This window comes from Mus caroli, unplaced genomic scaffold, assembly GCF_978045245.1.
Source record: "Mus caroli unplaced genomic scaffold, Mus_caroli_1 scaffold_3, whole genome shotgun sequence".
Classification (NCBI taxonomy): Eukaryota; Metazoa; Chordata; class Mammalia; order Rodentia; family Muridae; genus Mus; species Mus caroli.
The window spans coordinates 115,680,745-115,702,096 of record NW_028227258.1 but is presented as its reverse complement, the minus strand read 5'-3'; positions in this window follow the sequence as shown (position 1 = coordinate 115,702,096).

Below are 21,352 nucleotides of genomic sequence, written 5' to 3'. Positions count from 1 at the left end.
TCAGTCATAAAAAACTAAAAAGCAATGATGCTTCCAAACAATTCTGACAAGATAGAGACTACACGGATTTTGGAGTAATTCAATCATGGTTTTACTATTGATTATTTTTGGTTCCATGGACTATTCAGGATCCATGTTCTCTGATTAATGACTAAGAGATTTCCAGAGACTGAATGTAGATAATGAGGTTTTACATTGTAATTTTGTACTGCCAATCTTAGCTGGATGACACAAAAGCTTTTTGTTTAAATTATTATTATTATCATTATCATTATCATTATTTTGGTTTTAGAAACAGGGTTTCTCTGTTTTTCTTGGAACTCACTTTGTAGACCAGGCTGGCCTCGAACTCAGAAATCCACCTGCCTCTGCTTCCTGAGTGCTGGGATTAAAGGCGTGTGCCACCACGCCCGGCTTTAAATTATCATTTTTAAAAATTTTTATTAAATATTTTCGTTATTTACATTTCAAATGTTATCCCCTTTCCTCGTTTCCCCTCCCCAAACCAGTTATCCCATCTCCACTACCCCTGTTCACCAACCCACCCACTACTGCTTCCCTGCCCTGGGATTTCCCTACACTGGGGCATGGTGCCTTCACAGGACTAGGAGCCTCTCCTCCCATTGATGACCAACTAGGCCATCCTGTGCTACATATGCAGCTGGAGCTATGGATCGCTCCATGTGTACTCTTTGGTTGGTGGTTTAGTCCCTGTTATCTCTGGGGGTACTGGCTGGTTCATATTGTTGTTCCTCCTGTGGAGATCCTTCAGTCCTTTCCCTAGCTCTTCCACTGGGGACCCTGTGCTCAGTCAAATGGTTGACTGTGAGTATCTACCTTTGTATTTGTTAGGCTCTGGCACAGCCTCTCAGGAGACAGCTATATCAGTCTCCTGTCAGCAAGTATTTGTTGGCATCCACAACAGTGCCTGGGTTTGGTAACTATATATGGGATGGATACCCAGGTGAGGCAGTCTCTGGATGGCCATTCCTTCAGTATCTGCTCCATACTTTCTCTCTGTATCTCCTCTCATGGGCATTTTTTCCCCCTTCTAAGAAGGATCGAAGTATCCACACTTTGGTCTTCCTTCTTGAACTTCATGTCATCTGTGAATTATATCTTGGGTATTACAAACTCCTGGGCTAATATCCACTTATCACTGAGAGTATACCTTGTGTGTTCTTTTGTGAATGAGTCACCTCACTCAGGATAATATTTTCTAGTTCCATCTATTTGCCTGTGAGTTTCATGTATTCATTGTTTTTAATAGCTGAGTAGTACTCCATTGTGTAAATGTACCACATTTTCTGTATCCATTCCTCTGTTGTGGGACACCTGGGTTCTTTCCAGCTTCTGGCTATTATAAATAAGGCTGCTATGAACATAGTGGAGCACGTGTCCTTATTATATGTTGAAGCATCTTCTGGGTATATACCTGGGAGTCGTATAGCTGGGATTATCTACATCAAACTATTTCTGTCCGAGCAGATCCAGCATTAACAAGCACTACTACTCACAACTCATTGTTTGTGATTTTACACAAGACATTTCTCATTACATTGCAATCATATTTCATGAAATTACAATATACTATTATGTTTCTGTTGTTTTCTACACTGTTATTATTGTATAAAGTTTGGCTTATAACCTAATCAGTCATATACACTTCCTTTGTGTAAACATGTCTAAAATGTTATGCTGTTTTCCTGACAGAGGAAAAAGTGGTTAGAGGAAAGAAGAGTATCATGTGCTAACTGAATATGCAGAACTCAATGACTGGGCAGCCATTGTTCTCAGAGTATATAGTAGAAAATTATGTTTAATCTTTAAAACTTGAAAAAAATCCCTATTTGTAGATATTCATGGTATGATAAGAATATGTACATGTATTAGTGTGTGTGGAATTGAATTTTTCTGTGGTAGCCAAGAATAAAATGTTGAGATGATCTTTGCTTTAACTTTCAAATTAATAAAAATTTTAAATTTTAGAACAAAAAGTAAAGAGATACATTCATTTCCAATCCTTAAATATATATTGAATTTTTAGTAGAGAAAAAATAAATATGGATGTGAGAAATCTGCATGCAAAATATCGTGGACAAAAAATCTTTTTGAAAATTATATATTACACTTCCAGCTACATTAAACTGAAAGGAATATTTCTTTGTAAGAAAGAGACCTTTGTAGGCAATTTTAATATCTTATAGTAATAGTTATAGAAAATATAATTATTATTGTGTAGATGAGCACAATAGTAGAACAAAAATTGTGAGATGTTCAAGAAAAAAATAAGTGATAAAAATGAGTCTTCTAGGTCTCTATAAGTCATGGGTGAGTGTGAAGAAGAGTAATCTTGTTCCCTGTCTAGAGAAGAGAGGATGTGTCCTTTAAAAGCGTTTCACCTTGTGTTCTAAGCATATGTTCTCTATTGCGATTCACTTCCTTTACACTGAGTTGGTGGAGTCTGTTTGCAGATGTAAGGCATACAGTAACTATAGGGGAAGCTTTCATGAAATATCAGCCACAGTTAAATGTGAAGACAAATCTCATAAGTGCTAACAAGTAATCATGTCAGAATTTCAGTGAGGATTAAATAACTGACCGTCAGAATTCATAGAGTCTCTGAACTAGAAAATTGGGAAGAAGAGATTTTATCTTGCCTAGATAATTGTCATCAGTTTTAGGATCATATGGTAAGTGATCCACGATCCATTTTAATTAATGTTACTATTAAAAAATTCAGTTTACCACTGACACATCTTTATACAAATGTGTACTGAAACACTTCCACGTAGTAAGATTATAGAATCAATCCAAAACCAAACTCATCTACAGATGTATGACAAAAAAATATTATTCTGTCTGTATATCTATCATCTATCTTTCATACATGTATCTATTATATATCCATTTATTATTATCAATAAATTAGGAGCAAAGAAAAAAATACAAAAAAAAAATCAATGGGACAAAGAGGTGGGTTCTTTTTTTGTTCTTTTGTTTTTTTTTTCTCTTTTCAAAAATCAACAAGATAAACAAACACTTAGCCAATCTAAACTAAAAAAACAAAAACAAAAACAAAAACAAAAACAAAACATAAACAAAAACCAGAGACAGTATGGAAATTAACAAAATCAGGAACAAAAATAGAGCCGTAATAACAGAAACTTCAGAAATTGAAAGAATCATTAGCTTTTCCTTCAAAAGCCTGTATTTTTTTTAAAAATTGAAAATCTTAATGAAATGGATGATTTTCTAGATAGATTTCCAAGTTGAATCAAAGTCAGGTAAACTATTTAAATAGTCCTACAACACCACAACTCCTAAAGGAATAAAAGCAGTCATAAATATTCACCCCCAAAAAAGAAAATACCAGGGGAAAAGGGGTTTAGCTCAGAATTTTACCAGACATTCAAAGAACTAATACCAAAACTCCTCAAACTATTCCACCAAGTAAAAACAGAATGAACATTGCCAAATGAATACCAAATGACACAAATACTCAACCAAGAAAGACAATCATGAAAATCAGACCAATTATGAAAATTGATGCAAAAATAATAAAATATTCACAGACTGAATTTAAGAACACATAAAAAATACCATCCACCATGATCAAGTAAGCTTCAGTGAAGTTCTAGTTTGAGCAATAAGACAAATAATGGAGACCAAATTAGAAAGGAAGATGTCAAAATATGGCTATTCACAAATGATATAATAGTATACATAAGTGACTCCAAAATCTCTACAAGTGAAGTCTTATAGATGATCAACACCTCCAGCAAAGTGCCTGAATTCAAATTAAATCAAAATATTAGTAACCCTCCTTTGTTAAATGAGGAATGGGCTGAAAATAATTTAGGGAAAGAAAACCATTTACAATAACCACAAATAATATAAAATATTTTAGTGTGACTCTAGAAAAGCAAGTGAAAGATCTGTATGACAAGAACTTTGACTCTCTGAAAAAAGAAATTGAGGAAGGTTTCAGAAGATGGAGCGATATTTCATGCTCATGGATCGATTGGATTAACAAAGTAAAATTGGGCATTTTACCAAAAGCATTCAAGAGACTCAGTGCAATTCCCATTAAAATTCCTACACAATTCTTTACAGATCTTGAATGAGCAAGTCTCAACTTCATATGGAAGAACATAAAACCCAGGATTTCTGAAACAATCCTTTACAACAAAAGAACTTTTGGGGATAACAGCTTCCCTGATTTCACCCTATATTATATCATAATAGTATTTAAAAACACATGCTATTGGCATATAAACAGACATGTTTGACAGTGAAATAGAGTCAAAGACCCAGAAAGAAACCCACACACCTATGGACACATGATATTTGACAAAAAGTCAAAATTATACATTGGAAAAAATGGAAGCATCTTCAACAAATGGTACTGGTCTAACTGGATGTCTGCATGTAGGAAAATGCAAATATCTACCCCATTGCACAAAACTCAAGACCAACTGGATCAAAAACCTTAATATAAAACCAGATACAGTAAATATAATTTAAGGAACAGCCTTGAATGCATTGGCAGCAAAGACTGCTTTCTGAACAGAACACTAATAGCTCAGGCACTAAGAACAAGTAATAAATAGGACCTCATGGAACTTAAAAGCTTTTGCAAGGCCAAGTCCACCATCAATAGTACAAAATGGAATGGGAAAAGATCTTGACAAAACTTACATCTGACAGAGGACTAATATCCAAAATATATAAAGAACTCAAGGATTAGACAAGAAAACAGCAAATAAACCAAATAAAATATGTGGTACAGTGTTAACCAGGGAGTTCTCAACAGAAGAATCTCAAGTGACAGAGAAGAACTATCTATCTATCTATCTATCTATCTATCTATCTATCTATCTATCTATCTATCTGTCTGTCTGTCTGTCTGTCTGTCTGTCTGTCTGTCTATCTATCTATCTATCTATCTATCTATCTATCTATCTATCTATCCATCTATTATCTAAGTATCAATCATCTATCTATGTCTATTCTGTATAAATATACATAGTCCATCTTTGTTGTCAGCAATATATTAAAGTGAAATTAAACTGTTTCCTGGGAACAGAATACAACTGTAGGTCATCTAATTTACCAAGAGCAATAAGCTATAAACAGCAACACAAATTCATGTCTTCTGCAAGAGCAACAAAGGCTCTTAATGACAGATGCATATCTCCAGCCTTTTAAAATTGTATTATGCTGATAAGTTTAGGAACAAATCCTTTATGTCAGTGTAACTTCTGCCCAGTTGTCACTTCTACCTTATTTTTTTTTTTTTGTCTTTGTGAAACTGTGTGAAACTGAGCCTTTACCTTTGTGCAAGGTCCATCAACTAATCAGCCTTCATATGACTATTATGAGGATCAAATGAAGCATTTTTAAAAGATGAAAAAAAAATTCACATTTAGTAATAAGAAAACTCATCATTTTATTGGTGTATTTAATGAAAGTTACTATATTAGCATCTTTATTTGATTCATAAATAAAGCAGTTAACCTGATGTTTCAATATAAATAGCTAATTTTTTCATATGTGATATCTAATTGAAAAAGTTCAACTGATTCTGATTTTCCAGATTATTGAGTTGCTTTTTTTTATCAATTGATTTTTGCAGAAAAGGAAAAGTGTAGAATTTTGTGACCGTAAAGACATAGTGCACCATTAACAGACATCATTGCTCAGGCAATATATCTGCCAAATGTGACAGGTGCTTCTCTTAGTTAGGGTTTTACAGCTGTAAAGAGACACCATATTCAAGGCAACTCTTAACATTTAGTTGGGTCTGGCTGACTGAGTCTGAGGTTCAATCTACTTTTCTCATGGAAGCATGGTTGGCAACATCCAGGGTCCAGGCAGGCATGGTGTTGGAGAAGCTGAGAGTTCTATATCTTGTTCTGAAGGCAAACAGGAGCAGACTGAATCTTTCAGGAAGCCCAGAAAAAGGTCTCAATCAAAGCCCACATACCATCACAGTGACTCACTTCCTAAACAAGGTCACACCTCCTAATAGCGTTACTGCCTGGGTCAAGCATATTCAAACCACCACAGTGCTTATAACGAAAACACAAGAGTGGGCGTCACTTAGTACTGGCATACTCCTAGAATTCTAATGAGTAATTACAATCAGTTTACTTTTTCCTTATGTCATCTATTATTTGCAGTATGATAGGTTGTAATCCCTTTACTCATGGATTGCTTTAAATCAAGAAAATTACTTACTTGCATATAGGAAAATATTCATTTTCTGGAAAGAATGAGCATGACAGACTTCAATAGCAATTTGTCACTAGCAGACTTAACAAGTTAAGGAACTACAACACCATTGTGGAAGGCAAAGCTAATTACTGTCTCCAAAGCCTTCCTAACTCAGTGAGAGCACTTTTGTCTAGAAAATAAGATAACTGGTTTTAAGTCTCCTAAAATTACTCCTACAACTGCTTCCTAAATTAAACTATAATCCCTGCTTCATTCCAAATGTGTCTCTTTGTAGAATTATGAAAAAAAAACTCCTTCACTTACATACTAATATAAAATTTGACAAAGTTTGTGCCCCATCCAATTTTTCTAATAATTCTGAGAGCCTAATACAGTCCCTATAACCAGGGTATACAAAGCCTGTCAACTTTAAAATTGTATCTTCCTTTCTTTGTCTATCTTCTACACCAGCCTAACCTCCTTCCCCATTCTTAGGTTTAAATGCATTTAACCGTTAAGAGAATTCTCAGAATTCTGTTCTTTTCAGTGATCCAGAGTCAAGGATTTAATGCTCCAAAATATTAAACTTATTTAATTCACATTTGCTTCCCATTTTAAGAAAAAAAGACTTCATTCCACATTTAGATTTCTTTGTATTAAAATAGAATATTTAAGATTTATCTCTTTATTATACTAATAAAATATTATAAAGTATTCTACTTCCATTCATATTTAAGAGTTTGTCAATGTGGTGTTTGTGACAGGAACTTGTTATGTAATCCTAGTTATCCTGGTATTGTGTATGTATTAGAGGTGTTACTTGAAAAAGACGTAGTCTTTTATATAATTGTAATTATTAGAACAAAATTAACAATGGACATAATTTTGCTAATTTCATTAGAAAATGGGTAATAGATATATCCACATCCTTGATGTATAATTAATAGTTTGAATGTATTCTATGACAGATAGGGTAGCACACCATAGTAATCTTAGAAACTGGAAGACAGAGACAGGAGGAGAAGTATCTCATGATTATCCTCAGCTATATTTTGATTTTGAGGACATTCAGGACTACATTTGAAATTATCTCAAAATAAAACAAACAAAACAAAACAACACAAAAACAAAAAACAAAACAGAAAACTGTGTAAAGTGTTGAGTTCTGTGGTTTTTTCTAGTCTCAAATAGAGAAAATGGAGGGACTCTTGAATACAGATTTTGTTTATTGTACCCCTGACCAGCACTTTCAAGCTACCCTAAAGAGAAGATGAGGGCTTTCTTCACTACAGACCAGTCTGAAGACCGTTAATGTGAAGAAACACTGCAAGAAAATATTGTTATGCACTCATATACACTTTAGAGCTTGAGCCATGCAATACCAACTGTTGTTAGAGCAATAAGACCGTTTCTATTATTGTCTGATATTTTGAACAATTGCAGTGTCTGACAGTGTTTTAGTACATGAACCAGAAATCTAGAAGCACATAAAGACAGATGCCTGTCTCAATGAACCATGGTCACTCCAACTCAGTGTTAAATACTTAAAATACCATTTCTAGTTGGAAATTATCATAAACTGGAAAAAGAGTGTTTATAAATCCCCAAGATTACCAATGTTTTAAATAGTGATATTAGAATCTAAAACCACATTTTCATCTCACAATGGTACATAAGTCTACTGCAGGCTACTGCAGCTGCTTGTTCAGCACAGCTTCTACATTGTAATTACAGCCGACCATTGTAAGGTACTTGAGATGACAGGTCTGCCATACTTGGTTAGAGGTGCATATCTCTGTAGAATTCAATTCCTAATATATTGCTTTTCCTACACACTGCACAATAAATATTCATATAACTGGACATGTGTATGCTTACCTCTGGCTGAAAAGTTACTACTGTTCAGACAGCTATGTTTTACCATTGCAGAGAGAAAAGTGGGTCAATTTTACACCTTTGACATTCTCACATTTATTTTTGGCAGGTCTAAGCCTACAGAGTTATAAAACAACATCTCTACCTATTATGAACCATTTGGTCAAAGATGAAGACTGTATTTTGTATTGTTGTTGAAATAGATATTTCTCCTTATTAAAACAACCTAACCACATTCCTTTCTTCCAATTGCCCCCTACTCCCACACCTCTTCTACAGAGCCATGCTCAATTTCCGTTTCAGAAAAAGCAGTCCTCTGAGAAATGGCTGTGAAACAAGACAAAGTAAGATACAAAACAGAAGACCTTCATAGCAAGGCAATACAAGACAATGAAAAAAATGAGAAGAGTCTCAAGGACAGCCAAAACAAGTAGAGATACAGCCACTCAATTAGGAATCCCATAAGAAGACAAGATTAATCACAGTAATACATGTGCAGGGGACCTAAGCAATTCCTGTGTTTGCCACTCCAGTCTCTGTGAACCTATGTGAGCCCTCTTTATTGGATTTGGTGGGCCATGTTCTTCTGGTGTCCTCCATCTCCTCTAACTCCTACAATCTATTCATCCCCCTTTTGAAGCATTCCCAATCTTCTGGGGGAAGAAGCTAATGAAGACGTTAAATTTAGTCTCTCTTTGTGCATAATGTCTGGCTGTGAATCTCTGCATCTCTTCTCATCTGCTGCCAGAAGAAGTCTCAGAAATTACAACTGAACAAGGCAGAAATCTAGGAGTACAGAAAAATAGTATTAGGAAATATTTCTTTTTTTTTTTTTTTTTTTTTTTTTTTGCCAGTCTGGTTTAGGTTTACCCTAATTTTCTGGGCCATCCAGTCTTTATTTTCTGGTCATCCACACAGATTAGCACATGGCATCCCTCTCATGTCTTGAGCCTCACAAGTTAAACTAAATATTGATTGGCCACATCAAAATGTGCAATGCTACCATTGCTAGAACACATCATGTAGGCATGTAGGGTAGATTGTTGGTTGAAGGTTTTGTGGCTGGGTTGGGATCAGGCCTTTCTGTAGTCTGCAGAGAAATTTTGATGTGGCAAGAGAGTAGTACACAGGGGTAGAGACTCCATGCAAGTATCAGCTCAACCTTTCTATATTCAATGAGCTCTGCAGATACTGTTCTAGGGATTTGGATCCATTGTCAGTTTTCAGAGAGTGACTGTCATCTGCCCCAGCATCAGCCTAGGATATTTACGAATTTCCACAGGATCTCCTCTATCATCAACTCAAAAAAAAAAAAAAAAAGGTGACCCAGTTTTATCACCAGAATCCTTGCTAAATTACAAATAACAGCCTGGCTAGACCTCATATCTACTACATATTAGTGACTGCGGTCATCCTCAGAGATTCCAGGAAATTTACACTGAACTAAGTTTCCAAATGACACTCCCTATTGCAGCTATTTCTGTTAAAACTCTCTACCTTCATCTCCCCAATAGTTGGTCCCTCCAGCTCCCATTCCCGCCTTCCTCAAGTACACCTATAAAATTTAATTTATTTCCCCTTCCCAGGCAGGTTCGTGGTCCTTCCACATTACCTAACTTTTCTGGGTCTGTAGGTTGCAGCTTGATTATCATTCACTTATCAGCTAATATCCACTATTAAGTGAGTTCATATTTGTTTTTATGGGTCTGGGTTATCTCATTTAGGATTATTAATTTTTAGTGGCATTGATTTGCCTCAAAACTTAAACAAGGCTGAGTAATATTCCATTGTGTAAATGTATCATATCTTCTTTATCCATTCTTCCGTTGAGGAACATCTAGTTCTCAGTTTTCCAGTTTCTGGATTTTGTGAACAAAGCCACAATGAATATAGTTGAGCAACAGTTCTTGCAGTTGAATGGAGCTGAATGATATAGTTGGGACTTGGGATAGATCAGAACCCAATTTTCTGAGGAAGTGTGATAATTGATTTCCATAATGGCTATATAAGATTGCACTTGCACCAACAATGGAGAAGTGTTCCCTAGCTTCACCCCTTCATGATCATGAGCCATCACTCTTACCATTGATCTTAGCCATTCTGATAGATACAAGGTGGAATCTCAAAGTAGTTTTGATTTGCATTTCCCGGAGGGCTAGGGATGTTGAACATTTCCTTAAATGTTTCTTAGCCATTTGCAATCCTGTTATTGAGAATTCTCAGTAGAAGACATGTCTCATTAATAGTCCTTCTTCTATTCCCATGGGTGACCTTGCTGATCTATAACTTATTTGCAATGCCAACTACTTCCCTTCTATTGGGTTATTTCCTTCTTGATTCTACCCCAACCTAAAATAAGCCCTCATTATGATAAAATTTCTATCAAGTGTTACCTTCTTCCTCAAATACATTTCCTGAATGGGAATTCACAATAATTACTTCTGTATTTTTTCTTTGATTTTCAGTTCCAGTAAAAAGCTATTTCTTCATTCCTTCAGAGTTTGAACTATTTTTTATTCAGCATCTTCTCATTGACCCATCTTGTTCATTAAAAATACTCTTGAGAATTTTAATTCTCCTCCATCTCTCTTTATTTAAATCCAAATCACCATGCATTGTCAATTCTCTCACTGCACCCACCCATTTTTTTTTTTTACGCCACCCTCCTATTCTCCAGGACTGTTAACATTGCTTCTCTATGGGTCTCCTTCCATTTTTTTCTTTCCCCCTTCTCATCCACCCTCACTCTAAGCAGAGGGTATGTGTGGGACTGTGACTGAGACACCCCTCCTACTATTCCTGTCAGAAGAACATGCAGAATGGATATCTACTTTGTAAAAATAACTCAAAATTGCATAGAAAGACATATTGCTCCATATGGTCTTATTCCATTTGCCAAACTCATATAATCCACATCAACTTTCCTACTAAAACATATTTATTTGCAGGCTTTTTCAGGGTAGAAAATCATTGAATCATTGTCTTGAGGATACCAATTATGATTCATTAATACTTTTTTAAATTTCTGTGGAAAGAGGGGATGAAATTGTCCCAATTACTTACCATATTTTGGACCTAAATTCAGAAAATTCTAATGTTTTGATGCAATGTTGCAATGGTGAGAGATATATTATAGGAGAACTGTATGTAATGAAGAGACACATTTGATGTGAGGGTGTAGCATCCTGAAATCTGTAGTAACACGGCTGCTTATGATCCTGAAGTAGGAATTAAGATTCGATTCATAAAGCCTTGACAGGCATAGGATATGTTGTAAAATATTAGTATCATTTGTAAAAGTTGTAGAAATGACGTGCCAAGAGAATCTTTCATTGTGACTAGTAGTCTCTAAATAATTTTATGAAGAGCAGATGCACAACCTGGAGCTATGCAGACACAAACTAAAGGAAAACAACACTTCCCAGCATTCAAGGCCAAATTTGGTTAAAAAAAGATATATACAAGAGAAGAAAACCATGAAAGCATACACTTAGTGCTTTGCTTGCTTTGTGCTTTGTTTTGCTCTGTTTTTCTTATTAAGGCAGAATAGTATCTATGCCATTTTCTTCTCATCTCTTCTGCATTCCTGGGTAACTAAGTAGACATGGTATCCATCTAAGCAATATGTAGAGAAATAAGAAACTAGTTCACTATAGCCATTCCATGCCAATGGTTCTTTGTTGAAGTCAGTAATAATTGACTTCTCCAGTATAACAGAGTAATGATTTAATGAAAAGACCATCCTTCAAAGCAATGGAGTACTTATTCAAATTAAATGTTTTAAATTTTGTTTGAAAGTAGTTATTAGTGTATGTGTATATAGTGTATACATTTGTGTGTATGTGTCCATATGTTTTGGCTTTATGAATATTTGTGTACATATATATATATACATAAACATATATGTTATATGTATACAATATGAAAAGGAAGATAAAAAGGGCATATGAATAGCAAAAATAAGTTATGTTGTCCATACTTGCAGATGAAAGGATGCTATACTTAATTGTCACAAAAAAATGCTACATAAACACACAATCACAAATTGCCAAACTAAGCAAAATATCACAAAAATGTTCGTTATAAACGAGGAGTTGGTATATGTCAATTATAAATTTACTGAGAAAAAATATAGAAAATAATTCCATTCATGGCAACTTCAAAAAACTAATGCCTAAAAATGAAGTTAATCTAGTATGTAAAAGTCTATTCAGGTCTCTTGAAGATGCCTTTTTCTTCCATGCAGCAAAGCAGATATCTTAGCTCTTCAGCATACCTTTGCCTTTATAAACTGAGTTATGTCCCCAAGAGCCCGAGGCATGCAGCAAAGTACTGAATTCACAAAATTATTAGCAAAAGATCTTTTTACTACTAATGTTTATTATAGTAGACATTTGTTAAATTACAGCAAATGTGTAGAGAGGTAATTTTACTTGAAAACATGAAAGTGATAATATTATTCTTATTTTAAAGATTCAATTGCTAACTGTAGCTAAGTGAAACTTTTATTTGAAATGAAAAGCCAATATCATTATCACAAGAACACAATAATATAACCTTCATCTTAAGGTTGTTAGTATAATACAGCAGAGAATTTCCTACACTGAAGTTGCCATTAACATGGAACAGCTTTACTTATAGAACATGTCCATTTCATTGCCTTGGTTTGAGAATTCAAAATTGGGAAACAAATATTATGGCTTATTAATTTTAATTCAATCCTCACTACATTTGATGACTGCTATAACTGACTGTCTACTTTAATACACATGAAATCAGACTCTAAAAAATATTACTGTGGGAAGAGTAATTCTTGGACTTTATCAAAGTGGTCTTAATTTATATTTGCTTCCATTCATTTTTCCTAGTTCATTTATCTTCCCTGTACTTTCAAATGAGTTTGTGAAGTCTGCAGAATTGGTGCTGCAGTGAAAATCAGTTCCACCTTCAGGTAATGCTTCACACGTACAGCTTTCTCCACTCGTGTATTTTCAGCTTCAACTGTCACATTTGAAAATAAATTAGAGAGTCACCATCCACTGGCTATTGAAGTTCATGAATTAATTGACTTGAATGTTTAGGCTTTCTTTGATCTAAGCTATTTTCTCGGTAATACTGTGATTTACCTGACATTAAAGGGCAAACTGAGCAATGAGCTTCTGTGCTACATTCACACACAACGGCACCAGGATGCCAATGAGTGGCATTAATTGCAGCTGGGATATTTACATAGCAGCAGGCTGCAAATATAACATTTTGGGATATACCAAATGTCAGATATTATTATCATACTCACACCAGTGGGAGATATAGTAATTTCATCCCATCTAGCTGATATAGTTTAAAACTACTGGCATTTCAGAAGAAGTTAGAAAAAAAATGTGAAAATACAACTTAAGAATTTGAATTTGGATCTTGGGTCCCGGATCCCTCAGAGGCTAGTCTGATCAGGTGAGAGTGCAACTACAGAAGTGACACAGCTTCCGTTTTTGGGCTCCAGACATCAGGGCACCCTCCCTGCCAAAGGAGAGGTGTCTGCCCAGGAGGGCTCTGCCAGTGCAGGTCGGGGAGCCATCTTGGGTCCTGGATCCCTCAGAGACTAGTCTGCACAGGTGAGAGTGCAGACTGCAGAAGCTACAGAGCTTCTGGGACAGGCCCTGTTTCAGGCGTTCATCTTCAGCCAGGAGGCAGGTAGAAACACCAGGTATCTGTGCACATTCCCTGCAAGAGGAGAGCTTGCCTGCAGAGAGTACTCTGACCACTGAGACTCAGGAGAGAGTTAGACTCCAAAGTTTGCTGACAGAGGCTAACAGAATCATAGGAGGAACAACCAGAGACAACTATAACTAACTCCAGAGATTACAGGATGGCAAAAGGCAAATGTAAGAATCTTACTAACAGAAACCAAGACCACTTGCCATCATCAGAACCCAGCACTCCCACCTCAGGCAGTCCTGGATACCCCAACACACCCAAAAAACAAGACTCAGATTTAAAATCATATCTCATGAAGCTGGTAGAGGACATCAAGAAGGCCTTTAATAACTCACTTAAAGAAATACAGGAGAACACTGATAAAGAGGTAGAAGTCCTTAAAGAAATATAGGAAAACAGAGACACTAAAATTAATAGAGGATAAAGTAGGGAAAAGCCTCAAATATATGACACAGGGGAAAAATTCCTAAACAGAACAGCAGTGGCTTGTGCTGTAAGATCAATAATTGACAAATGGGACCTCATAAAATTGCAAAGCTTCTGTAAGGCAAAAAACACTGTCAATAAGACAAAAAGGCCACCAACAGATTGGAAAAGGATTTTTACGAATTCTAAATCTGATACTGGACTAATATCCAATATATACAAAGAGCTCAAGAAGCTGGACTCCAGAAATTCAAAGAACCCCATTAAAATGGGGCTAGAGCTAAACAAAGAATTCTCACCTGAGGAATACTGAATGTCTGAGAAGCACCTGAAAAAATGTTCAACATCCTTAATCATCAGGGAAATGCAAATTAAAACAACTTTGAGATTCCACCTCACACCAGTCAGAATGGCTAAGATCAAAAATTCAGGTGACAGCAGAAGCTGGCGAGGATGTGGAGAAAGAGGAACACTCCTCTATTGCTGGTGAGATTGCAAGCTGGTAAAACCACTCTGGAAGTCACTCTGGAGGTTCCCCAGAAAACTGGACATAATACTGCTGGAAGGTCCAGCAATGCTCACTTGGGCATATACCCAGAAGAAGTTCCAACTGGTAATAAGAACACATGCTCCACTATGTTTATAGCAGTCTTATTTATAAGAGCCAGAAGTTGGAAAGAACCCAGATGTCCCTCAACAGAAGAATGTATACAGAAAATGTGGTACATTTACACAATGGAGTACTACTCAGCTATTAAAAACTATGGATTTTGAAATTCTTGGACAAATGGATGGATGTGGAGGATATCATCCTTAGTGAGGTAATCCAATCACAAGAGAAGTCATTAGATATGCACTCACTGATAAGTGGATGTTAGGGCAGAAACTTAGAACATGCAAGTTACAATTTGCAAAACACAAGAAAATCAAGAAGAGGAAAGACCAATGGGTGGATACTTCATTCCTCCTTAGAATAGGGAACAAAATACCCTTGGAAGGAGTTACAGAGACAAAGTTTGGAGCTAAGACAGAAAAATGGACTATCCAGAGACTACCCCACCCGGGGATCCATCCCAGAATCACCCACCAAACAGAGACACTATTGCATATGCCAGAAAGATTTTGCTGAAGGGACCCTGTTATAGCTGTTTCATATGAGGCTATGCCAGTGCCTGCCAAATACAGAAGTGGATGCTCACAGTCATATATAAGATGGAACACTGGGCCCCCAATGGAGAAACTAGAGAAAGCACCCAAGGTGCTAAAGGGGTCTGTAGCCTTATAGGTGGAACAGCAATATGAACTAACCAGTGCCCCCAGAGCTTGTATCTCTAGCTGCATATGTAGCAGAAGATGGCCTAGTTGGCCATCACTGGGAAGAGAGGCCCCTTGGTATTGCCATCTTTATAGGCCCAGTACAGGGGAATGCCAGGGCCAAGAAGAGGGAGTGGGTGGGTAGGGAAGCAGGGAGTGGGGAGGCTATTGGCAACTTTCAGGGTAGCATTTGAAACGTACATAAAGAAAATATCTAATAAAAATTTTTAAAAATTGAATTTGTATACAATTTTACTTCAGAGCATACATTTCTTAATATCTTCTTTACAATAGAAGAAAATGAGAACTTTTTTTGATATTTGATACTCTGTAAGTTAGAAACTAAATGGCAAGGGCATGTAATTTTCTAGAAAATTAAAGCATGCTTCAAATAATTCATGTTATTCTTACCATAACCTCAGCATGGAGAAGCACTTGTGAAAAATAAAATTTACTATATATCTGTGTGATTAAGAACATTTGCATGTGAAATTTGGATTTCTAATTAAAGGCATTTGCCCTGTGTCACTCCAGTGTTTTATTTTCACATATTCGTTTTCATGCTTGCAAAATAATTTTCTGCTTCTGGAAGTGTAGAGATGCAGGCACATATTGGCTTAACTCTCCATTAATCCCTTAAATGACTTTTAAAATATTTGTCTCTTGCCTTTCTTTGCAATCATTGGAATTTTTTTTTTTGCCAGTACTTTTCTTGTCTTATATAGAAAATTGTGACATCGTCTATATGCTTTGTATGTATAAGCATGAGGTATTGTTGTTGCTCCTGCTGCTGTTTGATTCTTCGGTTGGTTTTGTTTTCTAATGGCTCTTATATAGGCCTAGTCGTATAATAATAGCAAAATCTTCTGAGAGGAAAAGATTAGATAATTCTAGTAGTAACAATTCCAAATTCCTGTGAATTTAGTAACTGAGGATGGTTAATAGAAAAAACAATAGACTTCAGGCAGAGGTGTGCAGATCTGTGAGTGGAACTTCTCACCAGACATATGACTATAAATGAATAATCACAACCATTGTACATAGGTTAAATTGATGGTTGTTTAATCCAAAGAATCTCTGTGGTGGCAAGATGGCACATGGTTCTCTTCCCAGTAATGAGAGGTAGGGTGATCACATGTATGAGGCTAGCCTATGTTACAAAGGGAAATCTATCTCCAAATAAAATAAGACAAAATCAAATTTCCTTCCTTCCTTCTTCCCTTCCTTCCTTCCTTCCTTCCTTCCTTCCTTCCTTCCTTCCTTCCTTCCTTCCTTCCTTCCTTCCTTCCTTCCTTCCTCCCTCCCTCCCTCCCTCCCTCCCCCCCTCTCTCTCTCCCTCCCACTCAGACAGAACCGTTCTATTATATAGTACTGGCTATATTAAAACCTCCTATGTGTTTCAGGGCAGCCTCAAACTGGGAGTTCAACCTGCCTCTGTCTCCTAAGTAATGACCTAAAAGGCAAGGACTATGATGCTGTGTCCCTTTTAAAATCATGAGTTTGAAACACGTGATTGTCTAACGATAGTTGCTTCCTTATTTCTTTGAAATAGAAAGCACATAGTAAGAAAAAAATACCTGGAGCATTGCTTTTGCTGGTGTATAGGTATTCTCCCTAAAGATAGCAGATTAAGGGAGCATAAATGTATTTTATTAGCATATTAACATCTGGCATCATGTATGTGTTCTCTCACATGACTGTGATATTATTACTGTAATAATTACTCACAATTATTAGCCTGTTATCAAATGAGCTAGATTTCTTTCTGGGACAATGGGTGAGATTGCTTTTCTTAGTCAACAGGCTGACTATATTAAATATAGTGCAAAAAAAGACTTATTTTCTTTAAGGGTTTAGACTATTCAAAACAAGTCTATACATGCCTCTGCTCTGAAAACATGACTTTACATTTGAGTCAGCCCAGGAACATCAAAATTCTTCCCCTTTGCTAAGAATCTATGACTTGCTCCATCTCTTCTGTCTCTGTGTAGAAATTCTTCTCTGATTTTGAGAGCTAATGTGATTAAATTAGAGCTATCTGGATCATCCAGGATCATCTCCCCATTTTCAAGCCTATAAATGAAATTACATCTACAGATTCCCTTTTGCCCGGTAATACTATCTATTTGCAGGTTCCAGGGATTAAGGTATGGGCAGTTTGAGGGGATGTTCTGGCTATTACACCAAGTAATCTCCTTTTTGCCTTCTCTAACTAATACATTGTTGAAAGAAAAGAAAATCCTGAGCACCAAAGCCTAAAACCCAAACATCTATAATGCCTCAGAATACACGTCTTGAATGTACTGGCATGGAATGCTTATAGGATCTCTGACACTGGTTGTAACTGTAATATCCCCAAATAAAAATATATTTTGAAGTTATATTACGAACAATTTAGGACACAGAACAGGACCTTCTATTGATGTAAAAATGTACCAAATTGATATGTTAGTTTGACAGAAACTTAAGCTGTGCTGCTGGAAGCATCATCATTTACATGAATTATTATTAGTGTATTTGCTATTAATTAATAAATAGTTAACAATGGGTAATAAAGAAAACTATAAATTTATTAAAGGGAAGCAAGAGAAACCACATTACCTGCATGCCCTTTTAAAACTGCCCTCCTGTCTGGAAAGAAGTGCCTTCATGCTCTTTCTTTCGAATTGCACTGGTCAAGGCTCTTTAAAGTAAGAAAAGCCTTGGATCCTAGAAATAAGAATTGACATTCTTTAGATCGCTCAAGGCCAACCCTTCAAATTTATTGGGCACTTCAGAACATTTTGTTCTCTAAGTTCTTTAAAGAAAATATACTTTAAAATAAAAGATTTCCACCACCCTGTCCACATTCAAGAGTTATAATACACAGTATGACTCTTTAAAAGAACATGGTAGTATTTTGCAACTTCTAACAATAAAAATAATCCATGCCTATAGTCTATATTCTCCTCTTTATTTAATAATTTTTTATATTTCAGCTGCTTTTTCTATATCCTTTGGGAAAATATTACTGAGATTAATAGTTCTCAATTGTTTAACACACAATATAACAACACAACCTTAGATAGCTTTGGGCATAAAGGGCTTTCTTTATAATTAAGTTTAATTACATAATGGAAAGTAGAAAAGTAATCCAAATCAAGGAGCCATTTCTCATTTCTGAAAATTTTGTAGAATACTTAGCAATCTTAAGTCCCAACAAAACACGCTAAAATATATCAACTAGTCACAGTTTCCCTTGAAACCCCTTTCTATCTTTTAACAATGACATCTAAAATGTTGATCTAACTTTGTACGTTGAAGGGTTGCATACCAACCAGGAGTGGTGTGGGAAGGTAAGGGAGATTTTAAGTAGTGGGAATAGAAGCACACTGTGTCATTGGCAAGCTCTTCAGGGTGATTTGTGGATCCTGGCTTGACCTTCCTCTCTGACTCTGCAATGTGCAGTGAGCATCCTTCACTACTCTATTCAAATTATCATGAAGCTCTGCCACCTTAACCAAGTCATTATGGACAACAATTTCTGAAGATGTGAATCAAATATATCTATTTTTTGTTAAATTGTTATTTGCTGGAATTCTGTCATCATGATAGCAATCTACAAATTCAATTCCATCACACAGTCCTTCCCCTAAGCATATATTTGAAAGTCTGACTTGGTAGATGAACAATAATAATAAAATAGAGGGATTTGATGAAAATGAAATAAACTTACTTTACCCTGAATTATTTAGTATATATTTATCAAGGTAAAATCTAACTTAGTAAATTCAATGTTTATTTTAGAGCAGCCAGCACAGAATTTAATATATTAATATGAGTGTCAGGACTTGTAAATATCATTATGAACTTTGGTTTTCTAATGGATAAAAACAGCTGCTAATATTCCACTGTAACTACACATGAAAGTTCTCTACTCACAAAAGTCATGTCAATAGTGAAAACTAGGGCTGGAGAGATATCTCAGTGTTAAAAGCACTAGATGCTCTTCCAGAAGTCCTGAGTTCAATTCCCAGAAACTACATGGTGACTCACAACCATCTATAAAAGGATCTTATGCCCTCTTCTGGTGTGGCTGAAGACAGAGACAGTGCAGTCACATACATAAAATAAATAAATAAATAAATCATAAAGAAAAAGAGTGAAAACTAAGGTATTTTCCACACTGAATTCACATTTTTATTCATTACTGTTACATAAATGAAAAACATTTATCTAAACTTCAGAAAACTTTAGTATCTAGAGTTTAGAAAATTGTTTTATTTTTTTTTTCTTCCAAGGTGAAAACAAGTTATCACACCTAATTTCGTGTTGTTTAATGCCACTGAATGGGCATGTACTGATCTGAACAAGTTGTGTTTTATAAGTCAACCAACACATGTGATGTTGTGTTACTATGGGAAAAAAATCAATGGCATATCTCTTATTTTGTAGAATACTTAGCAATCTCTCATTTACAAAAATAATCAGTTAATGAATTTTATAAATGAGGTTGATAACCAAAATTTATTCTCTCAGGTGTCTCTTAAGAAAACATCTGTGCAGACAAGGAGAAAGACAGTTTGTGAGAGCCAGAGTTATCGATGACTACAAAGAAGCACTACCTTCAGGAAACAACTCAAAGAGACTTGGCAGGAAACACTAGACCTGCACAGGTTTAAGCCAAAATTCTGGAACTTGGATTAATTAAAAACCTTAGCTTCAATATCAAATTAGTAGTAGGGGGGAGTTATCAAATCACTCAGATCCTTTTATTTTATTGTGTTGATATTTGTTATCCATCTGTTTGTCTGTCTGTCTTATCTATCTATCTATCTATCTATCTATCTATCTATCTATCTATCTATCTATCTATCTATCATCTATTGGTATGTATGTGAGAGAGAAACAGATAGAAGGAGAAAGGGGGGTCGTTCAGTATCTTGATTTCTGTTTTTAGTGTGTGTGATGGCAGTGGGGAGAGTAGATTTGTATGGACGTTCTAATTTTTATGTGTTTTTTTTTTTTCATTTTTTTACCCTTTGTTTTAACACAAGAGAGAAAAGAACAAAGTTGAAAAGATAGAGACATTGAAAGTATCTGAGAAAAATTAGGGGAAAGGAAAGCATGCTCAAAATATATCAAAAATTGTTTCCAATTGAAGAAAGAATGAAAAAATGCCAAAATTAAAATACAGAGCTCCTAAAATTAAAGCTCTAATTTAAGATAAAATCAAAAGACAACAACACATGGTTTGAGTGTATTGTATACTATCAATTATAAAATTCACACTCATCAACAAATTAATAGTATTCTTTTTAAAATTGATGATAGATTCTTCTCCCATACACTGCATCCCTGCTATAATTTTCCTACCTTCCCTTCCTCCCAGCCTCTCTCTACCTCCCCTCTCTTCCAGGTATAGTCCCTGTCTGACTTCTCTTAAGGAAAGAGCAGGCTTTTAAGAGACTATAGCCAGACATGACAAAACAAGATACACTAAGACAATGTAATACAATAGGAGGAAATGAGTCCCAAGAACAGGCAAAATAGTCACAAAGATACCATGTCCCTCAGTTAGGAGAGTCATGGGAACATCAAGATAAGAGCCATACATATATGCAGAGGACATGATGCAGAACCATGGGCCCTGTGGTTGCTGCCTCAGTCTCTGGGACCACATAGGAGCCCTGTTTAATTGATTCAGTTGAACACGTGATCCTTCTGTCCTTCATTTTCTGACTCCTACCATCTTTCTTCATTCTTTTCAATTGGATTTCTTTATCTCTGAGAAGTCCCTGATGGAGATGTCCAATTTAGATTC